This window comes from Panthera leo, chromosome B2 (assembly GCF_018350215.1).
Source record: "Panthera leo isolate Ple1 chromosome B2, P.leo_Ple1_pat1.1, whole genome shotgun sequence".
Taxonomy (NCBI): domain Eukaryota; kingdom Metazoa; phylum Chordata; class Mammalia; order Carnivora; family Felidae; genus Panthera; species Panthera leo.
Genome location: NC_056683.1, coordinates 3,159,517 through 3,181,382, shown reverse-complemented (window position 1 = coordinate 3,181,382; position 21,866 = coordinate 3,159,517). Strand labels below are relative to the sequence as shown.

Sequence of the window (21,866 nt, the reverse complement as noted above, 5' to 3'; positions counted from 1 at the left end):
GAGAAGCCACAAGCCCGCAGTCCTGTGAGGAAGTCCCTGCTCGCCTGTCTGGACTCTGAACCCTGAGTCCTGACTGTCCCCGCTGACCCCCCTAATCCCAGCTCCGTTCTCCGGGTCCTCCCTGTGGGGACGGCCCCAAGCTGAGGCCTAGCGTGTATGTTTACCCGAGCTCCGAGGCCTGACACATGGAGGGTGCTCGGTGCCCGTGGGGGATGAAAGAACCAGATCTAACGTCAGCGCTTCCCAGGCTTTGCCGGATGCAGCTGCTCGCACTCTCTTCTGCAAACGTCTTCTCAACCTGCCGTCTGAATGGACCTGGCTTTGGTGCCCGGCTCCCTCCTCGAGCATTCTCAGAGCTCCCCCAGCGGTGAGTGCGGCACCAGGCTGAGCTGCCCGTGTGCTGAGAGCCTCGTTCCCTCTGGGCACGGGTCTGCGGCCCGCGCACCGGGCTGGGCCACCTCAGTTCACTGGGCTGAGACTCTGAGACTGCCGGGCGAACAGCAGTACTGTCTGTGTGGGTCCGTATTAGGGAAGGATGGAGAATTCTGAGGTACTCTCCCTTCCTGGCGTCCTTGGCCCACACTTGGCCCCTACTATCCCTTCTCTTACCTGCAAACCACGATGATTCTTGCAAAAGGTAGATGAGGTCACCTCTGCTTAAAAGCCTCCGCTTCCCATTAGAACTAGAATAAGGTTGGAATTCTTCCCCCGGGGCTACGAGGCCCTTCGGCCTTTGGCTTTTGACTCTTCTCTGCACTCAACTCCCACTACTCCCCACACTGCAGGCCAAGCACTTGGCCTCCTCGTTTACTTCAGGCCCAAAGCTGATTCCTACTTCAAGTCCTCGCATTTGCTGTTCCCTCTGCCAGGAGGTGGTTCCCTTCAACGACCTTTAAATGACTGACTCCTTCTTAACATTCAGGCTCCACTCCAATGTCACCTCCAGGAGGCCTTTCCTGACTGCCTCTGTGTCCCAGCCACTCCCTGCCACATTACCTGTTTTACGTGCTTCCCAGCCACAAGCACCACCTGAAATTACCTTCTTTTATTTTCTTTCTAATTCGGCCCCCTCTATACTAGAACGTGCTGCCCCTGAGCCAGGGGACGGCGCTCTCCTGGTAAACACACCCCTGTGAGTCCTGCGTTTCACAACCTGTGCCGTTTTCACCGGAACTTGGTTCTCCAGAAGCTCAGCGGTCTACCAGGTCAAAGATTGCAAAGCACTTCTCAGGACCAGGAGGGCTGGTAAATTTGTGGTCCACCCACCTGTGACTTTCATTTACCGGTTATGCGCTATATCCTAGAAAACGCTTGAATTCGAATGAGGATAAACAGTTCGGAGGAATGTAGAAACATTGCATTCCGAGGGTCCCTGGTTTGTGCCACACACACTCCCCCTGGAAGCGGGACCCAGTGGGGCTTCTCACCTTCTCTGGAGGTTTGTGGGCTGGCGCGGGTGCAGCATGACCTTATCCCAGGGCGCGAACTCCGGGGGCACGTGAAAATGCCTGTTCTATGGCGCCCTCACCAGAAGAGACTGTCAACTTCACACAAACCTCTCACGCTGAGTCTAGAGAAGACCAAAGGTGAAGGACTACTACCACCTGATCAAAAGATTTCCTACTAAGCTGCAATAACGAAGACGACGTGGTTTGGGCATTGCATGTAGATAAACAGATCACCGGGGCAGGACGGGAGTCCAGAAGCAGACACACACACACACACACAGACACACACACACGATCAATTAATTTTCTACAATGATGCCTAGGCCAATCAGTTGAGGAAGTCTTTAAAACAAATAATCCTGGAACAACTGGATAAACTACAGACCTTCTCTCAATCTCTTTTGCAACCTTCTTTGCAACTTGGTATCTGAATGGGTCTGGGTTTGGTGCCGGACTACTTTCTCTTCCCAAGCATTCTCTGAGCTGCAGAGCGTGGGGGAAAAGATTAACCTCACCCCTATCTCATACCATACTCAAAAATTAATACAAGTGGAGGTAAGGCTAAAGCTATAAAATGGAAAAATCACTTATGACCTTGTAGTAGGCAAATATTTCTTAGGGAGGAAAGCATAGCATAAAATACATTAAAAGGAGCAAACTGACATTATCAAAAGGATACATTGGCATTATCAAAATTTAAAACTTCTCATAAAAAAACTCATTATAAAACATCATTAAGAAATGGAAAGGGAAGGAAAAGACGGAAGAGAAACACGCACACTACGTACGTCCGACGAAGGATCTGCGTCCAGATTGAAGACCTGGAAATCAATTTCAGGAAGACAAGGCTGTGACACGTGGGTGGGAGAAAGGAAGCCCCGCCGGGCGGCTTTGGTCCGAATCCTCTCGGGTCAGAACCGGGATCTGAGAATGACTCGCGACAGGAGGGTTCGTCCATTCAAGCCACGAGTTAACCTTCGCTGCTTTTCCCATCACCGCGGTGGGGGAGAGCGAAATGGGAAGAAGGCGGGACTTTTTTTAAAAAACTGTCCGTCTTTGGCATTTGGGTTTTTTGTTTTGTCCTCTCCTCCCTCCCCTCCCCCTTCCTCCCTCGCCTTCTCCTCCCTCTCCTTCTCCAACTTGAAGAACCGGTGTCCATGATTTTTGTCTACATCTTCACACTAGAGGCCCCTTCTTCGCCGGGTGGCCGGTTAGCTCAGTTGGTTAGAGCGTGGTGCTAATAACGCCAAGGTCGCGGGTTCGATCCCCGTACGGGCCATGCAGATGCCGTTTTACCGTCGCTGCGCGCGCAGTTCCCCGACCCGACCCGGGTGGACCAGACTGCTGAAGTCAAACAAACACTTGCGTGAGAGCTGTGGGACCTTCATGTCTTGTTGTTATTATGATTTTAAGAAGTAACGAAAGCTAGAATAGAAAGTGCTTTTAAAAGACATTGAACAAAGTAGAGCGGGTACATTTAGGCGAGGCGGGGCCAGGATGAGAGAGAATTCCTTGGTTTGTGTTGGAAAAAAAAACTTAATTGGTTTTGGCTTATGTAACACGTCCCGCAGACCGAGAGGACCTTCCCCGGTGGCCGGTTAGCTCAGCTGGTTAGAGCGTGGTGCTAATAACGCCAAGGTCGCGGGTTCGAACCCCGTACTGGCCACATGGGGGCGGCTTTTGTTACGTTTAAACACCGGAGTCCGTCAGTCTAGGACTCATCCCCGGGCCTCAACCAATGCGGAATTTAGAGAATTTGAACACGGTTCTCCGACTTCCCTGCTTTAGTAGGTCCTTGTTTGATTTCTGTCCACAAAGGTCAGCAGGGACCTGGAAAAAGAAAAAAATTACCTTTGTGCGATTTTTTTTTTTTCCATTGGGAAACTGATTCTTGCAACGTAAACTGGCCTGTTTGGATCATTTCCAACTGGGAAGAAATTGTAAGACCACCCGCACTTTGTGCACGGCCACACTTGGGGCTTCACTAGTTGAATGAGAGATGAAACTAGATGTTTGAAGCTATATGGGAAGCAGGCTCCTATTAATATCGACACAGGAGGAAAGAAAGGCAGCTTCGTTGTAAACATTCTGACAGCGGGCTCACCGTTAAAACGTTTACTTTGGGGGTAAAAATATATTCATGTGTTCCAAAGTTAGAAAATATTAAAAGGTACAGTGAAAAGTCTCCTCCCGCCCCTGTCATGCACCCAGTAGTGATTTCCAACTTCTATAGGAGACCCCTTAGGTATTCTTTCCACTTCTCTTTGCACAAGCAAATATTTACATAAACTCTTGTTCTCTCTTCTTCCCCTAAGAGTCAGCATATGCGCTCAATTTGCCTTCTTCACTTAGCTATATAAGGTGGCATCTTATCAGTGTTTTGAGAGCTTTCAAGCAACACTTTCCATACTGTGCCTTTGGAAAAATGAAAGCGTAGTTTCAAAAAAGTTGGCATATTCAGCAAAGTTGAACCTGAAACATTCTAACCTTTTGTATCACTGTTGGAGGGAATGCACACAGGGAGGCAGCTTGGGGAAACTTGAGAACAGGTGGAAATGTTCAGGCAAAGCACTTTCTGCCCGACCCCTAAAGAAAATTGTGCATTATTAACAAATTTGTTTAAATCGCTCCACTCTTCAGAATGCAATAATTAGCCGGTATTCTGTGTCTGGTAAATGCTGGAGATGTATGATTATGTGAAAAAAGCAGAATTCAAAACGGTGTGTGTAAGATTCTGATTCTTCCATTTTAAAACAAGCTTTATTATGGGATAATTTACGTACAATAAAATGCACCCATTTTAAGTGTAGAATTTGATAAGTTTATTATCAGTGTCAGAACAAAGCTGTTATCTCTCAAGCTACACGTTAGCCCTACACTACAATTTAACCGTTACAATCCCCCAAACCTCCTCTGTGCTTTGTGGTAGTTAGAAGAATGTCCCCCCAAAGATGTCCACCCCTTAATCCCTGAGGTCTATGAATATATTATTTTGTGTCGCAAAAGGGACTTTGCACATGTCACTAAGGATCTTAAAATGAGGTGATTTTCCTGAATTATCTAGATGGGGTCCAATGTCATCACAAGGGCCCTTCTAAGAGGGGTCAGGGTCACAGAAGGAGATGTGACATAGAAATAGAGGGTGAAGAGGTGCAGTGCTGTTAGCCAAGGAATGCCAGCAGCATCTAGAAGTTGGACAAAGCAAGGAAACAAAATTCCCTCTAGAGCTTACCAAGCAATGCAGTACCGCTGACCCATACTGGACTGACCTCCAGGACAGGAGGAAAGTAAGTATATGTTGTTTTCAAGCACTGAATTTGTGGTAATTTGTTACAATCACAATAGGAAACTTACATACCCCTTCTACTCTGTTATACCCCCATCCCAGCCCCAGGCGACTATAGATGTTCTTTCTATCATGATGGCTTTGCCTTGTCCAGAATTTCTTCTAAACCATGTAGTACGTAGTCTCACGTTCCCGGCTTCCTTTGCTCAGCCCGATATTTTTGAGATTCATTCATGTTGCTGCATGTATCAGTCGCTTGTTCCATTTTCTTGCTGAATTGTACTCCCTGTACCGACATATCACCGTCTGTTTTCCATTCAGATGTGAATAGACTTTTTCATATGAAGATTAATGTCACAAGTCTTTGTGTGGACGTATGTTGCATTAGTCAGGGTTCTCCAGAAAGAGAGAGAGAGAGAGAGAGAGAGAGAGAGAGAGAGAGAGATCTTAACTGGCGCAGGCAGTTGTGAGGGTCAGGCAAGCCCACATCTGCGGGGTAGATCAGCAGAGTGGAGACGCAGGAAAGACCTGAGGTTAAAGCTCCAGCCTAAAGGCAAGGTGCTCAGGTGGTTAAGTGCCTGACTCTTGCTTTTGGCTCAGGTCAGGATCTCACAATTCACGGGTTCAAGACCCATGTCGGGCTCTGTACTGGCAGCGTAGGGCCTGCTTGGGACTCTCTCTCTCTCTCTCTCTCTCTCTCTCTCTCTCCCTCTGTCTCTGCCCCTCCCCCTCTCGTGCAAGCGCACACTCTCTCTGTCTCTCTCTCTCTCTCAAAATAAATAAATTTAAAAATTTTTTTTACAGTGTACTGGCAGAATTCCCCCTTCCTCAGGAGAGAAAGGTCTTTCTTTTTTCAAGGCCTTCAACTGATTGGATGAGGCCACTCACGTTATGAAGGGTAATTTGCTTTACTCAAAACCTACTGGTTAAATGCTAATCTCATCCAAAAAACATCTTCGCAGCGACATCTAAACTAGTGTTTGACCGAATATCCGAATACTGTGGCCTAGCCTTGTTGACACATAAAATCACCCAGCAATGCTTTCATTTCTTTTGGGGTAAACACCTAGGAGTAGAATTGCTGGATCATTCGGTCAATGTCTGTTTGGCTTTATAAGAAGCTACCAAGTATTCTCCAAAATGGTAAGGCCATTTTACTTTCCAATTAATACTTTGTGAGAGCTCCATTTGCTCCAGACTTCTCCAACGTTTGGTATTGCCAGACTTTTAAATTTTAGACAGCCTATTTGAAGCATTGAAATAGACTTAAAGTATTATCTCCTTGTGGCACTAATTGGCATTCTCCGTAACTAATAATGAGTTTAACCGACTGAGCCGCCCAGACACCCCTGATATTTCTTTTCTCATTTAAGAAGTTTCTTGTGACACGTAGGATGGTTTGAATTTTTGTTGTAACAGTTACCCCCATCTTTTTACCCTTATATAACTTGTTTTTCCCCCAATCTGGTCCTGGACTTCTATCACAGAAACTTCCTGGATTATAAATTTAATTATTATGACATTTTATTGACGCTTTTTCTTTTTGTTTTAATTTTTTGTGTTTCTGACTTCGTGTGATTTTTTTCAAATCCAAAAAATGCTTATTTGAGGATGCCTGATTCAATTTTGAGAGCTGTGTTACAGTTTTCTTCTGCTTTTTCACTTTTGGAGGAATTTTCATCAGCTAAAATATTTTGCCTTGGGGTTTTCTTATAGTAGCTTTGCATAAATAAAGCTCATTCAGATATTGTGGGAAGAGACTTGGGATCGTTTACAGGATTCCTAGTTCAAGGCCATCCTCTTCTATCCCTACATAAAAATACAGTATCTTTAATAGATGTCTTTGGGGAGAGGGCTGGGGATCCACTGGGAAAGAGTTCTGTGTCTTCCGATTTTTATGTTTCCTTTGGTCTTGGGGGATTCTGAATCCCCTCCTTCCTTTTTCCTTTACCAGCTACTCTCCGCCGAGGGCTTCTCCTCACTTTCTTCTCCCCCAGAAGTTTCTGCTGCTGCTACCGTCTCAGGACTGGCGTGCGTGCCCGGGTTCCTTCCCAGTGTTTTAAGCTGAAATTTCTATTTGAGAGGAGGGGAATTTTAGCTGAATGTTGGGATCTCAGTTCCCATTTTCTTACTTCTAGATGGCTTTTCTGGAGCTCCTTCCATTCTCCACAGAGAGTCGCCTTTGGGAGCTCTTGAAAGGCAGATCTGCTTGACGTCGGTGTTTTTAGTTCTCCTTTACAGGGAACTTGAAGTCTGTCTTCTAGTTGGGGAGAAGGTATGGCTTTAATGTTGTGTGCGTGTGTTGTAATACGTGGAGAAATTCAGATCTGGGCGATTGTTATTATCCTCAGGTTTTAGATTACCACCAAAATGAGGAGACATTTAAAAATTACATAGTGCTTTAAAAAAAATAATAAGTGTGTTTTCCATTGTATTTAATAGTGCCAAATTTTCCCACGTGGGTACTGTAGCAACTCTCTGCCCTCTAGAGCGGGAAAGTTCATGTTTCCTTACAAAACCACAAAACAGCGTCTGATCTGCTCTCCTTAAAATCTGCTTCTGTGGGAAACTGCACATGTCTAATTGCATGAAAACTGGAGCCTTCCCGTTTCTGGCATCCAACACTTGGGGTTTCCTTTAATACAATGCTCAAACCTGCTAAAGTAGATGTTGTTTCTGCAATTTTAAATCCTTAACATTGTAACTACGATGGAATTAAAATAATAATCTTTCCAGTCAGGCCCTGGCTGTGCACTCATTTAAAATATTCCACATTTGCTGCTGATGGCTTTCCCCCAACCATCACGAAAGCCAGGGAGATCCTCTGTGCAAGGCAGCATGGTCCCACACTGCACAGCCCAGTTAGGCGAGTGTCCAGAGGGGAAACTGAGCACACAACCCGCTGGGTTCTTGGCTATGTAAGTGTCTGGAAGGAAAAGAGGAACCTTCCAAGCCTCTCCTGAATGGAAGCCAAGGTAAGTTTGTGGTTCCACTGGGAATCGAACCCAGGGTCTTCTGCGTGTAAGGCAGATGTGCTAACCACTACACCATGGAACCTGAGGGCAACCTATCTCCCCAGGTGCTCTTACTAGAATCAAGGTAAGAAAAGAAGACCAAAACTCGGTATGGATTGTTATTATGACTGAGAACGAAGTCCTGTGAACTTGGCCCAGGGAGCATGTGTGGGACAGATGAACTTTACATACACAAGTTTGAAAGTCTTCATGAATACTGTCACCTGAAAATATAGTATGAAAATGACTTCAAATGTTCGGAGACACCCTCCATTTTTCTATCCTCCTGGGACACTCTTAGTCTGGTCAACATTTATTGTTTTTCTGCCCATATTTATTGAGAGCTTACTATGCTCCAGACACTTTTCAAGGCTCTGGGATACAGCAGTAAATACAAAGGTAAAAATATATATATATATTTATCCTCCTTGAGATGACACTAAAAAAGTGCATTTATATTTCATGGAAACTATCCTTGAATTCAGCAGCAGCCGCACGAACTCCTTCTCTGCCCCTTGTCCTGAAACTCCTGCATGTTTCAATAGACAAGATCAAAAACCACATCCATTAAGATCAGCATCAACCCCACCATAAATATCTAGTGTTACTGTGAAATCAGCTTAGAACTGGAAGACCTTGGAAAAGGGTCGTGAGGCTGTTTATGTTCCTTGTCTCCGCGAATGGCAAGTTCGTGGCCTTGACATGGCTGAAGTATGTGTGCTGCTGGCTTATTTCTTTGTGCCCCCACATGTCCGTGCACGGAAGGAAAAGTTCTCAGACACGGAGACTGAGTGGACGTGCGGGGCTGCCTCTGTGAGAGAGAAAGAGAGAGCAGCAGCAGCAGCCGTGGCCCGCACATAGCCTTTATTTCATCTTTCATTAGACGTGAGCATCAAAGAATATCAGAGCAAAGAAAGAGCACAAAGGATCTTTAGACATGAGCCAGACGAACGTCTGGTGGCGACGTGAAGGCACGAAGGAGCGCGTGTGGTTTCCAGGAATGTCAGCGAGTTACAGCAGGTGTTGTATCTAAACTGTCCTCTGCGGGACTGTGGGGCTCTGTATCTCACGCGTTCGACAGCCTGGAGACCAGAACAGTGCTGACATTTCGGCCGGTACCCCGATCCCCCTCCAGGACTTACAATACACGCTCTAGAAATACCGCCACACTCCCGCGGGCAGCAGGACGAGCCTGAGCCAGTAGCAAAAGGTGTGATGAAGTCCTTGAAGCTGTTCCAAATACATATCACGTTCCAGTACATGCTAGGTGTCAAGGCACCCATGTTACAAAAGTAAGAGTAAATTGCGGAGGTGTGTGAGCCAGCCAGACACTTTTCATGGAAAGGAGAGAGTGGCTCTTTTTAGATGAAAGTCTAGGAGAGAAAGAGCGTGGAGGTTTTCATGAATTCGGTGGAAGCAACTTCCAAAATGGAGGCAACTTGAACTTCAGACGCTGCAGTGAGAAAGATGAATTTTGGAAGACCAGACAGCCTCCACCCAGGCCGGGACCAAGAGCACCCGTAATATCCTGGCGACAATCCCCACATCCCTGAAAGTGTAACAGTTTGTAAAATGTACGAAGGAGAAAATACAGTGCCTTATTTCAGTACTCCAATTTATGTAGAAACTAAGAACGGATGGAAAAGGAGGATGAAATGTGTGTAAAATACTGAATTTCAAATAGTTAAGATACACTTTATACCCACATCTCCTACCAATCCTTTTACATTGGGCTACTGCAAACATACTTAAGAGTTAAGATAACTTACAAAGCGCTTGATGTCCCTTTTCAAATTGTTTGCTTTTTGTATACAATAATATCAGGCCTTCTTAAATGATGGCATTTTCCCTTTATGTCCCAGGGGTTCCTTTGTGTGTTCATGTTAGAAACAGTTTCTTTACTGCTCTTATCGTTTATTATAAAATTTCAGTATTTAATATAAATCAGTTAAAGCAGTTCTGTTCAAGTGAGACCTATAGCTCAAGAAATTTCTGAAAAAAAACATGAAATATAACTAGTTTCTGTGTAGCCTGGAATGTTGAGAGTTTCTATTGAGGGTTCTTACTTATTTTTTATGTGCATCTAAACATTTTCAATGTTATTTACCAGTGTTGCATGCACACGACTCCTGAAACAGAATGCTAAGGGCACCAGTGACAGTCACAGCAAAGTTTGTTGCTACGAGAGGCAAGGCCGACCGATCGGGACCGACACTTTTGATCAGAGTGCGGCCTCGAACAGCCGGGGTACAGAGTTTTTATAGCCGACCACATCGTCTTATCATCACCTGGGAACAGAACAAAGAAATAGTTCCCAGATGAGGTGGAAACAGTTCCCGGATGGGGTGATTATTTTAGACTTTCTGCGATTAAGTCGCAACCAGTTGATGTCCTTGACCCTGCCTCTGGCCCACTTTTCTTTGAACTTTTGTTCCCTTAATTGGTGAAGCCTAATTTACAAGAGTATGAAGTGTAATTTACAAGAGTAAAGCAAGGCTGTTATCTCTTAACCTTCAGTGTCAAAACAAAGCTATTTCTCAAGCTACGGTGTCAGCACAAAGCTGTTATCTCTCAAGCTCTAGCTTAGCCCCACTCTACAATTTAACCCTTACACGAGTTGTAAATATCTTAGTGCCTTTGGTGTCTATTATATGCAAAAATGCAGTGAGGGAGGTTTACTAATGCAATTGGCTTGGTCCCTCTGTTTGCAGTATAGTTTGAGAGAGAGAGAAACACAGAGGATAAAAAAAAAAGAGAAACATGTAGGATAGAATATCGTGATAGTGGATTGTTATTTAGTCTACCATATTAAAAAACATGTTTTCTCCCACACATGTAATCGTCCTCTGAGGGTGTGCTATTTCTAACCTCTGCTACAGTTTCTTGCATGCTGGATTTATTGCTTGGTTACTTTCTCGAATGATAGAATAACATACGATATCTTCGCAGTATTTTGTCTGTTTAAATTGATAGGATACCAAAAAGTAAATGAATCAACTTGGCAGTCACCATCAGGAGTTAAAAACTATAAGTCTTAGGATTCATTCACATCCTCAGGGATATGACAAATCAAATTTAGGTGAAAGTGCAGAGATCAACCAACTGCAACATGGTATTTCACAAGCTCGAAAGGAGATAGACACGAAGATACATGCAAAAGCAAAAAGACCTTAGGGGACTGACATCCATCCTATCATACATAAAAATGTTCTAAAGAATAACATCACTTGCTCTTTATTATGAAAAAATAAAGGAATGTACGTCTTGGAAACTGAGCACAAGATGAATCGGTCTGAGTCCCCGAATCACACATTTAGCACCTCGTGTCTGTCTGTGTCTCTAAACCAATCACATCTTCCTGGACCGCAGATGCTTGCTGATGAGAAAGGCGTTTTGAAGGTGTTTCCTGGAGAAGGTTGAGGGACGCAGTGAGTATCTCGTCTAAAAATCAACCCAGACTTTCGAGATTCAACCACGGGCTGGCTTGCTCTTGTCCTTTTAGCAAGTGTCTTTCTTCCTCCACGACTTAGGCGAGCAGAGAATGACTCGGAGAAAAATTGGCTCCGCTGTTCCCTCGTCTCTCCTCATGGTGACCACACTACACAGTGGAAGTAAGGTTCGCACACAAGACAAAGCCTCCCTAATCCAGTCACCCCCCACTTTCTGGTCGTACAGGAAGACACACAGCACCTAATTCCACCTGTGTCGAGAAAGCGGTTACGTTTATCTCAATACGAAGAGAGAGAGAGGAGGTGGAATTTCCTGACTATTCTACGTCAAGTATGGGCTGTTATTTACATTTACAAATGGTCGATTACACCCTCCCTACGGATTGTACAGGCGGGAGCTACCAGGGAGCAGGGCTGGGACTCCCTGTAGGTCTGGCATATCAGATTTGTCTTCTCCCTCTCCGGCAACACCAGACTCTGGACTCTGCTGGTTTTAAGCCTCGACCCTCAGTTTCCCAGTTCCCTCGTGTCACTCTTTTCCGTTTTATTTGCACTTCCCGCCCCCAGGAAGTGCTGCAAAATTGTCACCTGAACTTCCTCTTTGCAGGACCAGGCCTGGAGGTCACCTTCACTGATCCTTTGGGGCTTTTCCTCTTCCAGCTAAGGGCTTTCTGCACCACCACCACCTGCCCTCCCCACCCCCACCCCTGCCTGGATGTCGCGGGCGGGGCCAGCAGCCAGGGCCCAGTGACTCTGCTCCCAACCAAGGGCTGAGGAATTATTTCTAGAAGTTTGTGGGATTGTATTATAGATCCGTGTGTTTAACCGGCGCGTGTCACAGCGCACTCCCCCAGCGTTGTCCCAAGGATAGAAACGATCTCAAGGATTTGTCCAACTCCAGTTTCTTGGAATGAGAACATATGCCTTTTCCCGGGTAATGTTTAGTATCTGTTTTTCGGAAAGAAGGGGATCGCTGTCAACTTTAAAGAGGAAAAAGGAGGGTGAGAGTAAGAAAACGTCTATCCGATATTGCTTGGAGGGAAAGTGTAAGAAAATCATACGCCAGTAAAGTTCTAATGTGTTTTGATATTCATATATAATTTCTTTTTTAATTTTTTCCAAGTTTCTACTTAAATTCCTGTTAGCATGCCAGGTGTGGAATTTAAGAAGCGTGGTGTATTTTTAATGCCTCCCATGTGCCACAGCAGACTGCCACTCTCCGCAAATACGGAACATAGTTTCACGTGGGATAAACGGCCACCGCTGAGCGACAAAGGGAAGAAAACCGCCAGCGCCTGAGCGCCAGCATTTTGCCAAGTGATTCACTTCAGGAAAGCCTCGCGGCGATCCTCGTTGCTTGGGTCGGCGCGGCTGAGAGGCACCATTGTCCCCCGTGTGGCAGAGTCCGAGCTGAATCCACCTTCCATGCCAAGCAGTTGTAAAGACTCCGGGAAGTGCGACCGTCTGGCTGCCTACTGCAACGGTCCAGTGGCTGAGGAAGTTTTTATTCCTGGTGCAGTGTATCTACACTGCTGTGCACCTTTCGGGAGAAAGTAAGAAAACGTGATAAAGATCCTGAGAATTAGTTTGGATGCGCTTTTGTTGGGTAAACATTCTTGAGAACCACATTGGTCAGACCAAACAGTGACATCACCCTCAAATTACATACAAAGGAGACTGCTCCCGCTGTGGGCTCCGTGGCTTAGCTGGTCAAAGCGCCTGTCTAGTAAACAGGAGATCCTGGGTTCGACTCCCAGCGGGGCCTTTCCACACGAGCTTTTGTGATTTAGTAGCTGAGAAGTGGAGAGAATTTGAATTCACATCCCTGAAGCACCAGAGGTGGAAGGGACAGCATTAGGGGAAGACTCTTCTTTAAAAACAAAAACACACTTCTCCCAGTAGGACAGTGATAGAAATGCCGAAATATCTGTGCTGAGAGCTGAGAAACTCAGATCTTGTTCTATGACTATGATCCGGGCACTGGGATCGCCTAGGAAAAGTGGGGTTTGCCCCTTGGTCTTCTTTTGCCATTTTAGACCAAACCTCAGGCACTCACCACTTAGGTTATATATGATCTCTGTGACTGTCTTCGTTATTTTCGCCCCCTAGAATCTTTCCCAACTAGGACGTTGTAAACAGCTGTTTTTCTTGACTGGCTCCTTGAATGGCCATTTCCCCCTCCCCCATCCCCAATTTTGCATCAGATAGCTCTTTGGCCCACCGAATAGTGAATCGTGTGTTGGACCAGAGCCAGGGTTCTCAAACCTTGGTGAGGACACGAATTACCTTGCGTTCCATTAAAATGAAAGATTTAATTCACCGCATCTTGGATGGGGCTTGAAATCCAGCATTTATACAGGTCTCTGGTGACTGATGTCTATGCCACTGTTACAAGGACCCTATTTGGCTTAGAAAGGCTAGTGACTTAGTGATCTAGCTTCAGTGGTTGTGGCTTTTGCCCCCCACCCCAAGGTAAAATTGGTATATAATACCGGATAACTTTCAAGTGCACATTATAATTAGACATCTGTATGTACTACAAAGTGATCACGGCCAAAATTCTAGCTACCTTTCATTACCATACAACTGACCCTCTTCTTCCATTCTGCCTGCTCTGGAATCCCCTTTCCCCCCTGCTAACCACGAGCCTGCTCTCTGCATCTATGAGTTGGTTTTTATATTGTTTTGTTTGTTCCTTTGTGTTGCTTCTCAGATTCTCACATATGAGCGAGATCATACAGTATTCGTCTTTCTCCGACTTCTTTCCCGTAAGTGTAACATCCTCAAGGTCCATCCATGTTGTCAAAAATGGCAAGATTTCATTCTCCTTTATGGTTGAATACTGTTCCACTCTATATATACCACATTTTCCCCATCCACTCATCTACTGACGAACGCTCAGGTCGTTTCTGTGTCTTGCTTATTGTAAATCATGCTGCAACAGGGGCGCCTGGGGGGCTCAGTCGGTTAAGCGTCTCACAGTCCGTGAGTCCGGGAGTTCGAGCCCCACAGGCTCCAGATTCTGTGTCTCCCTCTCTCTCTCTGCCCCTCCCCTGTTCAGGATCTGTCTCTCTCTGTCTCAAAAATAAATGAAAACATGTTTTAAAAATTAGGAAAAAAATCATGCTGCAATGGATGTAAGAGCGTATACATTTTTTCCAATTAGTGTCTTCATAGTCTTTGGGTAAGTACCCAGAAGTAGAATAGCCGGATCATAAGGAAGATCTATTCTGATCTCTTTAGGAATCTTCATACTGATGTCCAGAGTGGCTGCACCAATTTCCTTTCTCACCAACAGTGTGTGAGGGACCCCTTTTCTCCACGTTCTCTCCGACACTTGTTATTTCTTGCCTTTTTGATGACCATTCTTCTAACAGGTGTGAGGTGATATCTCATTTGCTTTTAATTTGCATTTCCAGTAGTCATGTTGAACATCTTTGCACGTACCTGTTGGCCATCCGTATAACTTCGTTAGAAAAATATCTATTCAGATCATCTGCCCATTTTTCAATCAGGTTGTTTTCTTATTGTTGAGTTGTGTGAGTTCTTTATATGTTTGGGGTATTAACGCTTTATCAAGTAGATGATTTACAAATATCTTCTTCCATTCAGGAAGTTGTCTTCACTTTAACGGATGGTTTCCTTCGCAGTGCAAAAGCTTTTTGGTTTGATGTAGTCCCATTTGTTTATTTTTGCTTGTTTCCCTTGCATGTGGAGTTGGATCCACAAACACATAGACAGCGAAGACTGATGTCAAGGAACCTACTGCCTGTGTTTTCTTCCAGAATTTTGTGGCTTGAGGTCCTACATTCAAGTCTTTAACCCACGTTGAGTTAATTTTTGTGTGTGGTATAAATAATGATCTACCTGCATTCTTTTGCACGAGGCTGTCCAGTTTTCCCAGCACCTCAGTCGTGGTTTTGAGTTCTATTTTTTTATATGTTTATAACTATTTTCCACACCCATTAGTAAACCTGGAGTTGTCTACTCATTTGCCTTTCATCCAATCCAGTTCAAAAGAAATGAAAGAAAGGAACGAGGGGGAAACTCTAATATAAATTAGTGTAAATCAGTTAACATTATAACTGTTTTCTCCTTTTAATGTGTTAAGGGACTGTGGAATATACCAGAAATTTTGGAAGGAGGAGTAATATGATTGTATCTGAAAGAGGAGAGGATAAAAAAGAATGGCAAAACACACAAGCTTCCTTTAAAAAAAAAAAAAGCTGGAGGCAACTGCTTTTTAAAAATGCTTTTTAAGGAATCTACTCCTGAAATCAGTGTTGCACTATATGCTGACTAATTTGGATGTAAATTTAAAAAATAAAATAAAAAAGTGCTTTTAAATCCGAAAACTCTTGGTGCACTTACTAGTTAGATAACTCTAAAAAAATAATACAGCTGGAAAAAAACTTTAAACCCCAAGACTTGAGATTTTCTTGTTTATCTGCCCTATTTCTTCTACATTCTAAAAAACACTTTTAAAGCTTTTATCATACTCCATAAGTGCCATGCTTCCCACTCTTGGTAATGTGCACAACATTTCTCAAACAATCATTTTCATTTCCTTCGTTTCTTGCTTCTCCCCGTAAAGGTCTAACGGGCTGATGTCTCCTTTTGTGAGCCATTTGGAAGGAATGTTATGTCTCAGAAGACTTATTTTGTAGATCTCTTGTAGTGGAATACTGACTTCTGTTAGAAATAAAAATCATAAACAGTGCTATGAAACTCTGCTGGGAGAGGTGAGTATTTAAATATAATAAAGGAGAATGTTTGTTCTCTACAATTCGATCCCAAATAAGACCTGGAAATTCATCAATATGTCATATCTTTAACTGAAATCTTATTTCTCTACCAACTCAAGTTAATGAGTGCTCATGACTCCTAGGTCCCATGGCATGTGCCCTGGCCGGGGACCTACCCTGCTGCCCCTAATGCCGATCCCCCCTCCCCACCCCCAGGCCTCATTACACCTCTGCTCCACCAATGTATTTCTTTTCATCTACCAAGTCTCAGATCGGTGATCACTTCTTCTGACAGTCTTTCCTAATCATTAGGAGTTGCAAAATTGTCTCATTTGTATGCATCTGTGAAAAAGCATGAGCATTTATCTCTGTAGTTTTATTTGGCAATCTTAAAAATAAATTGGGGGGGGGCAGGGGGGCTCAGTCCGTTTAGCTTCCAACTTTGGCTCAGGCCATGATCTTGGAGTTGGTGACCTTGAGGCCTGCATCCAGCTCTGTGCTGACAGCTCGGGGCCTGGAGCCTGCTTCCGATTCTGTGTCTCCCTCTCTCTCTGCCCCTCTCCCCCCTTCTTTCTCTGTCTCTGTCTCTCTTTTTCTGTCTCAAAAATAAACACTAAAAAAATAAAATAACTTATTTTGTGCAATCATATTATAATAATCAGCGCACATGCCCTTTGCTTCCCCAGGCTTGTCCGATTTTTCAGGACACCTGGTACCTCCAGGTACCTAGGTCAGGATTGGGCACATTGTGGGCTGCTCATTAATTCCTTTAAAATAAATATCTAATCAACTTATTTTTCAAAAAAATGAACCAGAAGTTATGCTGTCCACTCGATGTCAGAAGAAAAAGCAAGACTGAAGATCCTGCCCTCTAGGAAATACTGCCTCGCTTCTGTTTCCGGGAGCATTGAGACCCGTCCGAGTTTGGGTTACGGGAGGGGTTTTCCAGCTTTGCCGTTTCTGACCGATGCAGTCACAGCGCGGTCCTGCCGCGAATTTCTCACGATGGGTTTGAAGACAGATCATTTTGCAGTGAGCACCTTCTAGTCCCAGACAAATGCTGGGAAGGGGGAAAGAGTGACGGACGTCAGGGTACACGAGGAGGAAAACAAACTCGCTCGGCAGACTGACACGGTCCCTGAGCACTGGCACCCAGAGCGGAAGCGGGGACACGAAGTCCAGTCACAGGGACGCCCAAAGGGCTCCCTTTGTCACCCCGCCCGGCAGTAAACTGGGACGGTCCGCCACCCGCGCTAGGCGGAGTTTCCAGCATGGCCCGGCAGGTCTGGGGGTCCCCAGCTTTTCCAGGTCAGAAGAGAAGCGGACCCCAAGCACCCCCCACCCCCTCCCCCCACCCCCGGGAACCCCTGCCTGCAGCCTGGGAAGGAACTTGGACTCCGGGTTTCAGTTATGTGTGGTTACCAGTTACGGAGTTTTCTGTATTGTTATTTTAACAATAAAAAGTGTAAGAGAAAGAGAGTCATCGTGAGTGAGGATACGTACAAAGAAAAATCATTCAAAGTTACCGGGTTTGGGGGCACCCAGAAAATGGGTGTCCATAGGACATTATAGAAGGATTTTAGAAAGAGTCTCGGCAGGCCGGTTTCCGTAGTGTAGTGGTTATCACGTTCGCCTAACACGCGAAAGGTCCCCGGTTCGAAACCGGGCGGAAACAGCTGCCCGCCAGCTTTTTCGCACTTTACCCAGTGCTCCCAGTGCCTGAGACCCTGCGCCCTGCCCGGGACCCCACAGGAACACACACCTTTGCCAGCTGTCCCAACGCCTGTCCCAACGCCGCCAGCGCGGACCCTGGCGTCCCCAAAGGCTTTCTGACAACACGCGCCCTCCTGGACCCCCCACCCCCGCTTCCCTTCAACATCACATCCCTCTCCCACGGGCTGCACCCTAAGAGCTCTCAGGTCCCCGCGGATACGCCGTCCCCAACCCCGTAGTGGGCACCCTCCGCGCGGGGGCCCGTGTCTCCTCTGTCTTCACGCAGCCTTTTCACGAAAACCTGCTCTGGTTTTTCCAACAGCATCACCTTCCTGTGACGCTAAGTGCTGCGTCCCGTCCGGGAATCGCCTGCCTTCCTCGAGGGCACCAGGAGTTCCCCGCACGACCTTGCGCCCACCTACTGCTTTCACCTGGGCCGCGGGCACAGGGCTGACCCGGGGACAGGCAGGGGCCGGTGCGCAGAAGTGACCCGCTGCAGCAAATGTGACCACGGGGAAACCGTCGGGAACCAAGGGCGATGCTTCCCGGACGCCGTGCATTTCCCACATCGTGTCCTCGCCGGACGCTGTCCCTGCACCTGGCGTCCGGGCTCTGTGTGCGGAGCGGGGGCACCGGAGCGGATCTGGGTGCTGGGTGGCGCTGGGAAGCATTGCGTAAAGCGAGTAAAAGCGGGTCGACGGCTGTTTCCGCCCGGTTTCGAACCGGGGACCTTTCGCGTGTTAGGCGAACGTGATAACCACTACACTACGGAAACTGCGCCGCACCCCGCTCGCCTCCTCCCCGATGGAGACTAGCCAGTCTCTGGGTGTCCCGGCTTTGTTCGCACTGGAGGCCTCTTTCCTTCCGGGAAATAGCAACCTTATTCCGCCTCTCTTTGGACGAAAAGCAAGAACCTTCGAGGCAGTGAATCGCTCTAAGGAAACACCGTCTAGGGGAAGAACGCCTTTCCACATGCAGGACGGAAAGTTTAGGCCGCCTCGGGGTCTGGCGGGTGTGGGAAAATTCCTCCATCTGGGGGGGGGGGGGTCCTGCTTACGTTTACCCGACCTCAGAGGGCTCCGTGACCTGCATCTCCTGGGTGCCAGACACGGGTCCTGGCTGGGATACTGACCCGGATCCGGGCCCCGCTGCGGGCCCCGCCTGACCCACAGAAGCTGACGCCCGAGAGGGGGCTGTGCCCACCTGCGTGCCGGGCGGAGTGGGGACGGCCGTGGGGGCCAGACCGTGGGACGTTCCCTGGCGGGGCTCGGTGCCCACGACGCCACCGGCCCGGCGCGGCGGGGAGATGTCACGCGCTCCTGCTACGCACTGGGCGCGCTCGGTTCCCACGCCCGCCGCCGTCGCTAATCCAACAGCGGGAGGGCCGCGCTCACAAACTGCGCCCCCCACGCCTCGGGGGACTGCCAGTGACCTTTGGGAGGGGGACCGGAGCCCCGTCTGGGCTTAGCAGGGCCCGGAGCTGGAAGGGGACGCGCCCCCTCACACCTGTGCGTACGAAACGCCCTCTCATTGTGACGGTCGTGGCGTTTCCCTAGGGACCGCGGATGGTTTCACTGTGGGTCGTGGCTCTCCAGTGTCCCCACCATTTGTTGCGAAGGCTACCCTCCCCCTCGTCGACTTGCCTGGCACCGTTGTTGACAATCAGCTGGCCATGCGTGCCCGGTGTTATTCTAGACTCTCGGTTCTGTTCTGTGGGTTTGCACACCTATCCTTTCGCCAGGACCTCAGTCTCGCTTTCTGTGTCGTGACAGACAGTCTCCCATCGAGAAGAGAAATCCTCCAAGTCGGGTCCTCGTTTTGCAAAACGACGTTTCCTTCTGGCGTCTTTTGCGTTTCCAGGCGGATTTGAAAGACTGGCTTTTCCATGTCGGGGGGGGGGGGCAGGGGGAAGACGCTTCCCCGGGATTCTGAGCGGGATCAGGGTGACGGTGGGGCTGTTGTCATTTCACCCGGATGCTCGTCCCTGAGCGCAGGACGCTTCCCCGTGTGCGCCCATCCGCCCTGATCCCCCCTCTTCCCCGCGGTGTGCTGCCCGCTGCGCGTGTGCGCAGAGCACTTTCGCCGCCCGAGGAGGGCACAGCCTTCCAGAAGGTCCCTGAGGAGCGAAAAGACACCTGCCCCCTGCGAGTAGGAGCGGAGTCCTCGGGGCCCTGGGGAGACCTGCTGTGCTCTGATCGCAGAGCTTGGGGAAGCCTTGCGTTTGCCGCAGGTGTTTTCCCAAAAAGAGGGAACCGGGACGCCCCGCCCCGCCCCTTCCCAGCCCGCTTTCTGGGCGTCTTTTCGGGTGGGACGTTAGGATTTGGGGAAGACGAGATTTGCTAGTGGGTGCGGATCACGTGTGCCGGAAGGGGACTTTTTCTTTCAGTGTTTCTCTTGTGGAAAGTTGAGTGGAATGAGACAACTATGGAAACGTGGTTTTCCAGGAAGAGCTACCGCAGGAGCAGAGGCGGAAAGATTGAGGGACAGGCCCGGGGTGCGGGTGTGGCCGGTTAGCTCAGTTGGTTAGAGCGTGGTGCTAATAACGCCAAGGTCGCGGGTTCGATCCCCGTACGGGCCAGTGGTTCCTTTTACCTCCTAACCCCCTGAGTTCACGGTTACCTCTGCTCCCCCAAGTCTTACACTTGGAGGTGTGAAGGATCACTGTCAACCACACCTCCCCGCTGGTCGGTTCGTAGAGCATAAAACGATCACAGGGTCAGGGTCATGAGCTCACCCACTACCTTGGGCAGGGGATTCATTAAAGAAGAAGAAATCAGTTGGATTTATTATAACTTAAAAAAAACAACGGTGTTTGTTATTACTAGTGGAATTTATTTTGTCCATGGTATATTCATTCTGTCATTTTACAATTAATTCTTTTGCCCAAAACCTTGCCCTTTGCCCATCTTCAGCCTTTACAACAGTTTGCAGCCGGGAAGTATCCTTTCCAACTCTTTTTATGGAATTCCCAAGATACTCAATTATTTCCCCCACACTTACTTGCTCCGAAGTATTTCATTTCCCCAATATTCGTTGAAGCCGATTGCTAGAATCTGTAAGACAGCACTAAGCGATATCGGGACATGTGTGGACATCTTTGCTGTCATCACGACTGGCTGGCTCTTCTGGCATTGAGGAAGTGAGTCCACGGGTGCCACGCATCCCGAAGTCTGCTGGAGAGCCCACAGATCGTCCTAAGCTCCGCTAGACTTGCAAATGTCCTTCTAGACTTTCTGTAAGTAAAAATGCTTTCCTTCCCTGAGCCTAAAAGGAACTCTCTGTGCATGTAAACGCAAACATTTTCCCTGCTTTCCATGTATTCCAGACTTATAAAGTGAGGGTCCATTGACTTTTGTTTCACCTGCTGAGACGTGCTTCTGTTAGAAAATCGTGTCACTGAGAGCAGTTCACTTGGTTTTGGGGCACGAGTGAAACCTGCCTGTGTCATGGTACTGCGTCTAGGTCCAAGTGTACCCAGCGCACGAATCCGCACCGGGTGTAAAGTCCGTGTTCCACGGCTGTTTATTGAATGAATGAGTCCTCACTACACAGTGCTGCCCCCCATGCTTTCCTTCTGCCATCTGATAGGTGCAAAGAAAGGGATGCTCAGGAGTGTTTCATTATTTACAGTTCTCTGAGTCAGTCTAAGTCTCTTGGCATACATATAGGACATTCGAATTTTCTTTTCTGTGCACTGTGTGTTGATAGCCACACACAGGGGTATTCGTCTTTTTCTTACCGATTTGCAGGCTCTCGTTAAATATGAGGACCATTGTCATTTGTCTATGATGTGAAACAAAAACATCCTAATCTGTCATTTGCCTTTTGACTCCCCTCGTGATTGATTTCGTCTTGCACAAAAATGCTCATGTTTGTAGTTACAATGCTCAGATTTTGAGGTTTTAGTTTCCGCGTTTGCACTTTACCAGCGTAACAACTTTTCCCTATGTGTTCTTGTGGAAAGTTCACATTTCCGTATTTACATTTAAATCTGTGACCCGCCGTGGTAAATGTGCCTATTTAACAGGAGCTGTATGATTCCTGCGCAGGGATCCCCTTGGCAACCCCCCCCCCCCGTGGGCTACACGCCTCCCCCACCATTGCTTCTCCCACCGATACGAAATGCTGTCCTACATGGAAATCCTTGCTCATTTCCACATTTAAGTAGCAGTGATCTGGTTCCTTTGAGAGTAAAGGAGCATGGAACCTGG

The 21,866-nt window shown here is 47.3% G+C and overlaps 2 long non-coding RNA genes and 7 other non-coding genes across 9 annotated transcripts; 5 read left to right on the top strand and 4 right to left on the bottom strand.

Moving 5' to 3' along the window:
• Positions 1–128: 128 nt before the first annotated feature.
• Positions 129–2,313, bottom strand: LOC122219476. Its single transcript, XR_006202398.1, has 3 exons — positions 2,228–2,313; positions 1,428–1,570; positions 129–305 (listed from the first exon to the last, which is right to left on the bottom strand). It is a non-coding gene; the product is annotated as an uncharacterized LOC122219476 (long non-coding RNA).
• Positions 2,314–2,653: 340 nt separating this feature from the next.
• TRNAI-AAU lies at positions 2,654–2,727 on the top strand. Its single transcript has one exon. It is a non-coding gene; the product is annotated as a tRNA-Ile (tRNA).
• Positions 2,728–3,040: 313 nt separating this feature from the next.
• TRNAI-AAU lies at positions 3,041–3,114 on the top strand. Its single transcript has one exon. It is a non-coding gene; the product is annotated as a tRNA-Ile (tRNA).
• Positions 3,115–7,718: 4,604 nt separating this feature from the next.
• On the bottom strand, positions 7,719–7,791 carry TRNAV-UAC. Its single transcript has one exon. It is a non-coding gene; the product is annotated as a tRNA-Val (tRNA).
• A 5,097-nt stretch (positions 7,792–12,888) lies between these two features.
• Positions 12,889–12,962, top strand: TRNAT-AGU. Its single transcript has one exon. It is a non-coding gene; the product is annotated as a tRNA-Thr (tRNA).
• A 2,663-nt stretch (positions 12,963–15,625) lies between these two features.
• LOC122219463 lies at positions 15,626–19,773 on the bottom strand. Its single transcript, XR_006202382.1, has 2 exons — positions 18,859–19,773; positions 15,626–15,889 (listed from the first exon to the last, which is right to left on the bottom strand). It is a non-coding gene; the product is annotated as an uncharacterized LOC122219463 (long non-coding RNA).
• On the top strand, positions 17,545–17,617 carry TRNAV-AAC. Its single transcript has one exon. It is a non-coding gene; the product is annotated as a tRNA-Val (tRNA).
• On the bottom strand, positions 18,358–18,430 carry TRNAV-AAC. The gene has a single exon. It is a non-coding gene; the product is annotated as a tRNA-Val (tRNA).
• Positions 19,774–20,159: 386 nt separating the features above from the next.
• On the top strand, positions 20,160–20,233 carry TRNAI-AAU. The gene has a single exon. It is a non-coding gene; the product is annotated as a tRNA-Ile (tRNA).
• The last annotated feature ends 1,633 nt before the right edge of the window (positions 20,234–21,866 follow it).